Raw genomic sequence first — 11,166 nt, forward strand, 5'->3', positions numbered from 1 at the left:
GAACAATATGTTGGTTGGGGGGGGATGTAGTTGGTGAACTGAGATCTTACCGCAAATATTTTAAATGAAAATCAACTATAGGTTATAAATAAATCTCCGCTCCCTTTTCTAATACGGATCTCCCCCCGCCCATTAAAAAGAGAGGGGCTCCTTTAAAGCATTGTGATGCCATGGTATTCTGGAAAGGAGGAAAAGTTGCCTACAATTTTTTTTAGGGATATTTTTAAAGGACCGTGTTTTAATTCGGAGGCAGTTTTACCTGCTCTAGGAAACCTGCTCATCAAAAGCGATATTTCTGGGGGTGGGGGACACCTCTCTTAAGTGTTGGGTTACATTGTTTTGGAAGAAAACACCTTTCTCTTGAAAAGGCTCCTTTTTTAATCTGTAAATGGCAAAGCAAAATCCTACGAAGTTCTGTTCAATAACTTGGAAGTTTGAGTATTTGTACACTTGCATCCCTAGAATACAGTCGACTCTCCATTATGTTCCGAATGTATTAAACAACAGCAATCAAATTACAGCTCAGCAGCATTCAGCCTAGCAGTTGATGCACTTTGTTGTACTTTGAAGAGCATGTTGGCGGGGGGAGGGGAGAGGGTAAGTGTAGTTTCGACAGTATTAAGATTAAGAGAAAAGCACAAGGTCCTTCCCAATGTATGCCTCTCATTAAAAAAGTTACCAAGGCTGTAAAAATAGTCAAAATTGTTTTGCGTGGATTTTAATAAAATAGTTTAGCCTAAGTTATAAGTCCCTTTTCGAGAGTTACAAAGTCCTAACGGCAAAGTTCATAAAGATAAACATAAACGTCTATTAACCCTTGTCTTATAAACTCCCAGTTGTGCCCAGCTTTCATACAGCGCTTCAAACATTGGGGGATTGGCTATGCCATATGCAGTCCACAAAGTTGAGCCTATACCACACCCAGTAAACCCATCGGAGATGTGCCTACAGATTTGCAGGAGTCTCTCGATAGCAACGGATTTTCGCTGCCAATATTATGGCACAGGCTAGTCCCGTTTCCCCTTTGGGGGAGGGGGGCAGTAAATCGAGTCCATACGGGGACAAAAATGTAGAATTCTGCCGGCTACACTGAATGAGGGTGGAGACAGTTTTGCAGCGTGCTGCCAAAAGGAGCGAGATCTCCTAAAATCCCTGTTGGGGGAAATATGTACCCTTTGATCAAAATAAACTACGGGAAGGAAATGAGCGGAAAGGTGATCGCAGTTATTAGGCGCTTTGGAGCAGCCATCGCTGCTGACTTTAAACCCCGAACGAAACAGCGGTAAAACACAATGGGATGCTCCTGATCATTTCTGCTGGGTGTGACAAAGAGCTTTTAAGCAGGATGCAAACAACAGTAGCTAACAGCGGCCCACACACCAGACCGGGAAAGGAAAATCAAATATAAAAATCAATTTACAAATGGAAAACACGCTAAAATAGACCCGTTTCACGTAGGACCCGGTCCCAGCTCGGCCAGCTAAATTTGACCTTATGCTTCAGGAAACCTTAAGGGGGAAGGAAAATGTCCTTACTCTGCGACGCTGTACCCCATTCCGGATACGCGGGCAAGTAATCAGGAGAATACAAAATGAAGTTAGACTCACATATTATTCATGCAATTTGTCTGCTTTGCAAGTCTCAGCTACGACTCTGCTGTGTCCCCCAAGGATTTCAGGGGCATAGCTGACCGTTAAAATAGCAGAATTTAACCAAAGCAACTGCATCTTATCCCAACTAGTGTTTGCGAGATTTATTAATCAGCATTGTGGGTGTATTTGAGTAATTTAGAGAGATCACTGGCAAAAGGAGGTGGTCAGACAGCCCGTATGACTGGAACAACGATATTTAACACAAATAAAAAAGCCGATCAGGAGCGTATTAAAAGGATGCCAGGCCGTAGGTCTGCTGCCAGTGGCTTGCGGTAGAGATTTTTTGGCTAGTTCTAAAAGGGTGGCAGTTCTGGCTTTAGTGTTTAAGGGGAGAAACTCGGGCAGAGGCTACGCTGCAAAACTGTTTGTAAAATGTCGTCTCTCCCTCACTCCAGAACTTGCAAGAGACTCTTGTGAAAGTTAGGGCTTGTCTTAGGCTGCCTGAGTCATTCATTAATTCTCTTTCCCTCCTTGGTTCATTCATGTCTGCAGTCATTCATTGCCAAGTCCATGGAGGCATCAGCTCCTTGGTCAGTAGGGGAGACATACAAACAAGGATGGTGCTATTTATTTCCCTCTGCCTGTGGATTTCTAAGACATTCAAGCAGGCACAATCATTAAACTAATTTGTATTTGATTGTTTGGGCGGACGGGGGTTAGTTTTATTGCACTAAGCATTCAAGCACGCACGCATCGCTGATTACCAGTATACATTAAATAAAGTTGTTTGTACACATTGTCTTACCACATATAGGCAGTCTTATTATTCTAATTACTCTAATTAGTGCATTGAAATGTTTTCTACTTGATTTGAGGAGACAGTGATTAGTTCTGTTACTTCTTTTAACTCTTATATCATGGGAAACTGTTGATGCATGTTCCAATTACTTTATTTTTCTCTTGACCATAGTGCGGGCGAAAAGTATAATGAACATTATCAACCCTCGGTGAGCGGCAACTTTGATCTGTTCCCCCAACTTGAAAGAGCTTCCATTTTTTCGGATACATTTTTTTTTTTGCCCCAACCATACAGATATATTTTAAACGCTAGATTTCGAACTATCATCAATAATTCCTTGTAGCCCATACAGTGCAATGCGGGCTCCCTTTCCTCAGTACTTTGGCGTATAATGATCGCAGCATCTACTTTTTAAAAAGCTATCTTGAGTATATTTTCTGGAAATCCATTTCATAAGCTTTAAATTACTGTTACTATTAACTGATAAGATCAGTTCATCAAACACATTACTTCGATAGGGAATTGTAATTAAACCCTTAATCCCGTTGGAGACTTTTTTCTTTAAACACTTTTTTTTTTTAAGAATGGGAAGGGGTTCAAAGTTGAGCATCGCAAGTCCAGCAGGGGGATTAATTCGTTATCTAAATAACCATCTTGCCTATTGATCCAATAGACTTTTTGTTTTTACCTTTGGTGTTTATCTGCGAAGCCCTGAAAATGAGGATACTACAAAGCGAGCAATTTGGATGCAACTCGCCTCCCGCTCCGTTTGCAGAAACAGAGCCTGGCTACTTCTGAATAAAAAACACGCCGCTTTCATTGGTGGATTTCCCCTCCTTGCTGTGGTTTGGTACATATACATGGGGGAAATGGCCAGTAAATTCGTAGCCGTCCAGATGTGGAGGGAAATCGTGGCGTTACATAGGGGACTCTCCGGCCTAGCCTCCTTACATTTACACAAGGATTAGCCGGGCTCTGAAGCCCCGTCCATAACCCTTTCCCGAGTGCCCGGCCCTAAGAAACGCCGCACAAAGGGGAGAACCTCAAAGAGCCTTTTCCCGAGGACCCCGCGGCTGCTGAGGGTCCTTAAAACCGCCGCCCGCAAGCCGGTGGCGCGGGTGAAACCGACTCCTGCGCTGACGGTGCCGGGAGCTGGGGGGAGCGCGTCTCCGCCTTTGCACGGGGCTGCCGGGGGGAGCTCGGGGGGGGGGGGGCGGAGAGTCCAGAGCCCCGAGCGGCCCCGGCTGCTCCGCCCCGCATTGAAAGGAAACGGCGCCCTCCCAAAGCCCGGCTGCTCGGCTCTTTAGCCCAGGCGATGCCTCCCCGGCCAGCCAGACCCTTCAGAGCCCCGCGCCCCGGGCGGGAGCTTGCAAAGCTGCTGCAGGGGACTCGGCGGCTGGCAGGAGGATCCCCGGGCGGGGAGAGCGCCCTGCGCCAGCCGGGCGGCTGCTGCTGCCGGGAGTTGGGGCGGGGCAGGCACCCCTGGGGGTTCAGTCCCCGGAAGGGGGTGGGGGAGAGTCCGCTTCCCCCTTCCCCTAGAGCCTCGCAGCATTTGGAGCCGGGGCTGCCGGAGGCGTTTCCAAGGGACAGTCCGCGTCCCTCGGCCATTAAGACGCTCTGCTGTAGCCGGAGCGGCCCCGGCTTTCTCCTCTCCCGGAGAGCGTATTGTGCCTGCCCCCCTCGGTGGCTTCTGTTATGGAACAAAGTGTCCCCCGCGGGTGTATTAGACAACAAAGCTCCCCTCTCCCCTTCAGCCCCTGCCCGGTGCATCGGTTCGGGGGGATTCTCTCCCGGCAAGCACGGAGGTCAGAAAGTGGATCTTGGGCGCCCCACAGCGGCCACAGCGGCAATTGGCAATTGGCGCGTTGGCTCTGCCTCTTCTCGCCCGCTCAAATCTGAGCAAAACCCTCCATTGGCCCGTGTCCGTTTGGCTAAGCTCCGGGCAAGCCTAGGCCTGGCCAGTGGCTGCAGCCGGACTAGCGTCATGAAACTTAACCCCAGTGGGTGGAAGGAAGGGCGAAGGGACTGCTCCCCCCCCCCACACACACACCCAACAAGGCAGGGCGAGCCAGCGAGGCCACAGAGCCCCTTGCGCCTTGCATCTCACAGCGCAGGTGAGAAGCTTTTTGAAGCTCCTGACCCGCTTTGAAGCGGATTTGAAAAAAAACTCGATGATCCCAGATGGAACGACAGCGGCCCTGGGCCAGCTGCGCTCCGGGGCCCGGCGTGCGCTGGCGGGGCCCCGATGCTCCCAGGGAGCAGAGAGCGTGGATCCAGCTGTGGCTGGCGTGAAGTCAGCGCAGGGCTTGGGCTCGGGGAAACTTCAGCCCGCACAAGGTCGACTGACAGCGGCTGGCCCTCGGGTACTGTTCCCTAGGGGCAGGTTATAAGCAGACACCGCCCACCAGGTGGACCGACTCCAGGGCTCCCGAAAGAACGTTCTTTTCAGAAAAGTGCGCCCTCTTTACAGGCATGGGGTGTGTGCGTGCTCCTGGGCGGGCGGAGTAAACCGAACCCCTCGGATCCACTGCAGCGTTGTATGGTACTGAAGCAAAGTACTTAACAACGTGCGTTCATTTGCGGGGTGTCAGGGCGAGGTCCAGAAAGATTTATTTGACAACAGAATCCGGCTCTATTAGTGCCTCACTGCCCAGTCGGAGACACAAGCAAGTTTGAATCCATCTCTGAATAGCTACTTAGCGGGGTAATATTTACTACATTGAGTTTGACAGCCATCACGGCAGGAATAGTTTGCCTTCCAGTTCCGTGTTTCGGGCCTGAGCCAAAGTCCGTTTAAATCTCTGGTTATTGGCCTAAGGCTATGGCTTTGGATCAGGTCTTTGAGTTTGTCTGGTTCCAAAGCGCCAGCTGAATCAATCCCGTTGCATTAATCACGATAGCAGCGGCGCCTTTCTAGGGCGAACAGTTCTTCTTCTCTTCATTGGGCAGCGGCTGGTATTTACTTAACCATCCGCGACTACTGTAGCCTGTAACGTTTGCGCCTCTGCGCTAAACAAACTGGAGAGGTCGTTTTATGCAAGTCTATCCTCACCCCGGGTCTAGCGATTCCCCTTTCTTATGCCAGGAGCAGGGCTGCGGAGGGGAGCTACTCATTCAAATCAACCACTCGCTAGCTCTTTTCACATCAACCTTCAATTCCAGAACATGTTCGAAAGTCTGAGCAAATAATTCGACCTTCCCTTCGCAAGGCGTCTAAATAACAATTCAGCGAGAGCCTGGTCTATTCACTTGCCCTAATGAGTTTCACTTCCTCTTCTTATCTCCAGGGTGAATCTACGTTATGCGGTCTCCCCCCTAATCATGCCGACTTTTTGTCTCTTGCTTTCTGTTATTGGTGTTGTTACTGTTGTTGTAAAGTTTTCTCCAAGGTCTAATTCTAGAGCGAATTATCTCGGTGTAAAACACAATCAGTGGAAACACTTGCATGTAAAAAAAAAAAAAAAAAAAACCACAACCCTCAGATTGCTTCAATTTCTGCCTTTCCTTTCAGACTTTCCTTTCTTTCGTTTGCTGGAGTGCCCTTAAACTGCTTGCACTGACAGAGGGCTATACAAGAGCTGACGTGACTCCCCGCAAAATCTCCGCGCCCCCGAACCCACTTCCGAAAAGCAGGGCCCAGCTAGCAGTAAATATTTAATCGCTCCTTTGCTTGCTGAGCCGGGAGATCCTGGCTGTAACCGCTAACGTACCACGTCACAGATCCCCCCGCAGTTGTGAGTGCACACGGGGCTCTGTACCCCGCCGGGGTGAAGGCTGCAGGCGCGGTGTGCGAGGGTTGTCCGTTTGCACGGCGCACGCGGAGCTCTGCGGCAGAGCAGATGGGCGCGCGCGCGTGGCTTGCTGCAGCCAGCACAACTTTTGGGGACGTGCTTTGGCCACGAGCCGAGGCACGCGAGGGGCAGCAGCGAGCCAGAAATGGGGAAGGCACATGCGTGCCCGAGGCTGCCTTGCCCCCACACCCAACCAGGGGCACGGGCTCTCTTCCCTTAGCTAGCCAGCGAGGTAGGTCCCCGAAATGCAGAACAAGAGGGTACGAATCAATACCTTGGCCGCAGCAGAGCTGTGCCCCTTACAATCGGCGTTGGGCTGTAATATGCAGAGCGGGGTGCTGCCCTCCACAGGGAGGGACAAGGAAGAAAACTTGGGGCATGAAGGAAGCCATCAGCAGCCTATTCAGGTAGGGACTATCCAGTGCAAGAAAAGAGCATCCCTTTGCCTAGCTAAGGCCTTCTCCAGCCCCACAGAGCCTGAGCACTCTGGAGTCAGCTTTCTGCTGGTAAGATGCTTCCCTGTAGGAATAGCATAAATCTGAGTACAAAAGAGGGGAATGATTTATTTCCTTTCAAGCTGCACAAATAACAGACTGGCATACCTCAGGGGTTCCTAGAATATAGGCCATTTCTGATGGTCATTCCTTCTCTGCAGCTTCTGGGTGGCCATTTACAGCAGGTCCATGTGCAAGCCAGAGCCACCAAACTGCTACTCTCTCCTCCAGGAGCCCTGCAAAAATGAAGTTCATTTTCTTGAAAAAGAGCTGAGAGGCTATTTTCTGGCAGAGAGGAAAGATGCACACTCATAGCCAGACTTAGCATATTTTGGCAGGCCCCATGAAACAATTCCCTCTGCTTCTACATCCTTCCCCTCAAGAAACAACACCACAACCATCTATGCACTGGGCTGGTTTAAAAACTGTGGGTGGGGGGAGCCAGAGGATTCTTAGAGATATCTCCAGATGTGACCGACTCATTTTTCATACAAAGTTGGTATAGGTGTAATCTTTCGGCACTCTCTAACACCAGCTGCAGAAATGTAACCCAGCTGCTTATTCCGTTCAACTCTCCTTATTAGTTTATACAGGTTTCTGTTTTCAAATTGATCTGTCCTCGGAAAAGGGCAAGAAACTTTAAACACAAATAAAGTGTCCTTTAAATTTCTCTCAATTTACAGTTTTTCTATAACACCCATTGACGCACCACAATCTAAGTGCTTCCTGAATTAGGGGAAACATGGTTGAAGGCTCCAGGAGGCTCAACAGCCAGTTCCCAGTGGTTTATTTCCTTGTTGGGAGAGAAATAAGTAGACAAAGATCCAGGATTGCAATCCAAGTCTAATTTTATTGGCAAGAATCTACGCTCTCCAACAGGGATTTTGAGATAATTTTGATAACTCACAAATATAATACAACAGAATTTCAGGTAAGCAACTGTCTTCAGGTTCTGAGCCAGGCTGCTGTTTTAAGACTTAACTCTTCACCAAATATATCAAAATCTCCTGACAACCATATGTTCCTGGCCTGCTTAAGAAAATCACTCCTGCTCCAACTAGGTCCTGCTTGCTCAACTTCTCTGAGTTTAGACTCTATGAGTGAGATTTTCAAATGTACTGAGGGCTGGCCTACCTCTCTGTCCCTACTGAAGTCCATTTATCAAGTTCAGTGGAAGGAGTTGGGTGAAATTCTTGCCCCATTAAAGTTAATGGCAAACTCCCATGGAATTCAATAGGACCATGATTCCATCCCATGTCTACTGATGCTGGGACAAGTAAGCTACCCTCCTCTGTCAAACTACTCTGAAATACAAAGGAAACATAAACACTATTAGAATTTAATAAACCTCCCACTTAAAATGCAAATGTTTTTCAGGAGTTTTCATCTCTTGCTTGTATTTATGGCAAGTGACTTTAAACTTAGAGTTACCAATTCATCAATGAGCTGTGGTGTATCTGCAGTGGCTATTAAGCCTTTCTACAGATTCCCATTCAGATATTTTTGTCAATACCACCATTGGTTTCATATCTTTACTGCTTTTGTTACACTACCTAAGCTGTTTATTTTACTCCCATTATAAGTATTTGTGAAAAAAACAAAACAAAACCCTTTTCAAACATGCTATGACAGAATTTGGTTCATCAAAGCAGGTAAAAAAGAGTTACTGTTTGCACTTTACACTGTCTCTCAGTGATATTCAGTCTGGTGTCTCAGTCCCCCACTAATCCAAGCACCAAACTGAGGTGCAGAGAATAAAAAATTAAGTAGTTGAGAGAGAAAATGAAAGACTAGACAAATAAGGTAATTGAATCAAATGGACAAGCACTATAGTATTAAATAAAATTGGGTGGAAATAATCAGAGTTGATCAACTCAATATCGGTTATGGGCATGTAATGCATGCCCATAACTGATACTGAGATGATCAACTCTGATTATTTCTACCCAATTTTATTTAATACTTATTTTATTTACATATGTAAAAGCATTTCCTAATACAGAAAGGGGAAACAGTGGATAAATTATTGATTTGTACAAAGGGACTATAGCTCCATCTAAGCCCTAAATTAAATGTGTTCTGTTAATATAGCTCAGCCTACAGTAGACAGGATACCACTATGATTATACACCCTTTTGAAGCAGAAGAAAAGAGCCTAGAAAAGAGTTTCAGGAACACTTAGGATGATGAAAGTATACTAGGATTCATAACATACTCTCCCCTTGGATTTCCATAGTGAGTCTGAGGAACTCGATGTAGTTGACCTTTCCTGCCCTGCAATTTTAGCAAATAGTGTCAGTGTTTAATCCATATTTATGCAACATATAGGTCCCCGATAGTAGTTTTGTCTACATGCCTGATTTCAGCTGTCCAATCCAGACTAGAATTATTAGTAATTTTTTTTACTAAACAGGATAAAAAAAAGTATGGTCCGGAGCTTAGAGCTGTTGGATCTTGGGCAAGTCACAAGCTTTTTCAAATGTAAACCACTTAACCTACCTCACAGAGATTTTAGGTCTGGGCCTTAATGATTAAAAGTCAAATTCAGTAAAGTGCTTCAACATGTATAACTTCTTATTTATTATTTGTATGTCATAGCATGTAGGAGCTCAGTCATGGACCAGGACCCAACTGTGCTAGGCACTGTAAAAACACAGAACAAAAAGATGGTCCCTGCTCAAAGAGATTACAATCTAAGTTTAAGACAAGTGACTACAGACACACGGATGGGGAGCACATGTTCTTAAATCAATGAAATTAAAGCATGTTCTTAAAGTTAAGCATAAGCTTAAGTGCTTTATTGAATCAGGACCTAAATATCCCTAAAGAGGGGAGGGATAGCTCAGTGGTTTGAGCATTGGCCTGCTTAACCCAGGGTTGTGAGTTCAATCCTTGAGGGGGCCATTTCAGGATCTGCAGCAAAAATTGGGGATTAGCCCTGCTTTGAGCTGGGGGTTGGACTAGATGACCTACTGAGGTCCCTTCCAACTCCGATATTCTATTCTATTCTATCCTCAGGTTTAAAACACTACAGAATTGGAAAGTATCATTATAGTAGAATATGACAATAGTGAATGCTCTAACATGAGGAACAAGCAATCCTGATGGACCAGCAGGATCTTAACACCTTAGCCACCACAGCAAGAATAATTTTCATACATACAGTGTGTTTGCCCAACTCCTTTTCCTGTTACAATCACAAAATACATGTACTCCAGCACTACAATTTACTTAACCAACAGATACCACATCACTGTTTCTATAAACAGTTTCCACTCTACTGTGGTCTATAAGATTGTGCCCATCTCTTCAGCAATAAAGGAAAACATAACAGGTACTTTCCCTCTGGGAGAGAGATGCAGCCAACAGCTACAAAATGGTCACTTTAGGGCTGCAGTTGCTTGACTCCGCCAGATTTAAAGAGCCATCCCCAGAGATGCTTCTGGGGAGAATGCTGCCCTGAGGAAAGTTACTAGGGAGTTCTATTCTCCTTCTTAGTGCAAAAGAAATGGTACATTTTCACAATCTCTCCCAAATTATGTTCTGAAACATTTAAGTAAAGCAAATACTATTTTCAATTTTTATTAGTAACTTTCATTAAAGTATACTTGGATGATTTGATATTAACATTAAAAAATATGGGTTGGATATTTGTCAGAGATAATCTGCATATATGGACGAATGTAATCTATTAATTGGTGCATGGGCCTAAACTCCTCTATGCAGGGGCTATACATTTATATATCTCTGGCTTGGGGAGTTTGTATCTGGACTCTTGATTGGATTGAAAGATGTGTGCAAGTGCTTGTAGCTGGCCAGCTCCCTATTGACCACCTATCTGAGGAGACTCAAAAGAGCTCTTTTTTTCAGCGCAAGATTTTCTTCTTGCTATCAGGCAATAGAATATGAAGAAGTACTCACTCCTTTGACAAATTATTAATTATTCTCAAACTGTGCCCCTTTTCTGGTGATCTTTAATGAAGGAGACACAGGGGTGTGAAGGCCTGTGTTTATTTGAGAATAGCAGAATGCCTGGGGTTAAAGTTTAACTTGAAGGCTGCTGTTGGCCTCTCCCCAGTGATTAAAATATTAAAAAGTAGAAGGGGCAAATACAAAGAAACAAACAGATATCTGAAATGCAGCTCTGAAGATTTAATCAGTGCCAAAACTTATGGTATCTTAAATTCCTTTTCTTTTCCTTGGCTAATACAGATAGTAAAATAATTATTATGCTGGGTTCTGGTGAAGCATACTTAATCTGAGAACTTCACAGTTAAGCTTAATGACACTACTAGAAAATACGATCAATATTTCACAGACAGGGAAGCTGAGTCACAGAGATTTTGCAATTTGCCCAGAGGTTACACAGCAAAGCTGGGAGAAGAGTCAGCAATATAACCCTCCAGATCTTCCAATTCCCAGTCTCTAATTCTAACTACTTAACTGTTCATATAATTTTTGGTATGTAATCCACAGAAAATAAACTGACC

At 45.6% G+C, this 11,166-nt stretch overlaps 1 long non-coding RNA gene across 1 annotated transcript; it reads right to left on the reverse strand.

Annotated features, from left to right (window-relative positions):
* Positions 1-4,382: 4,382 nt before the first annotated feature.
* LOC122459679 lies at positions 4,383-9,537 on the reverse strand. Its single transcript, XR_006280503.1, has 3 exons — positions 7,811-9,537; positions 6,785-6,912; positions 4,383-6,701 (listed from the first exon to the last, which is right to left on the reverse strand). It is a non-coding gene; the product is annotated as an uncharacterized LOC122459679 (long non-coding RNA).
* Positions 9,538-11,166: the final 1,629 nt, after the last annotated feature.

This window comes from Dermochelys coriacea, chromosome 3, assembly GCF_009764565.3.
Source record: "Dermochelys coriacea isolate rDerCor1 chromosome 3, rDerCor1.pri.v4, whole genome shotgun sequence".
NCBI classification, from domain to species: Eukaryota; Metazoa; Chordata; order Testudines; family Dermochelyidae; genus Dermochelys; species Dermochelys coriacea.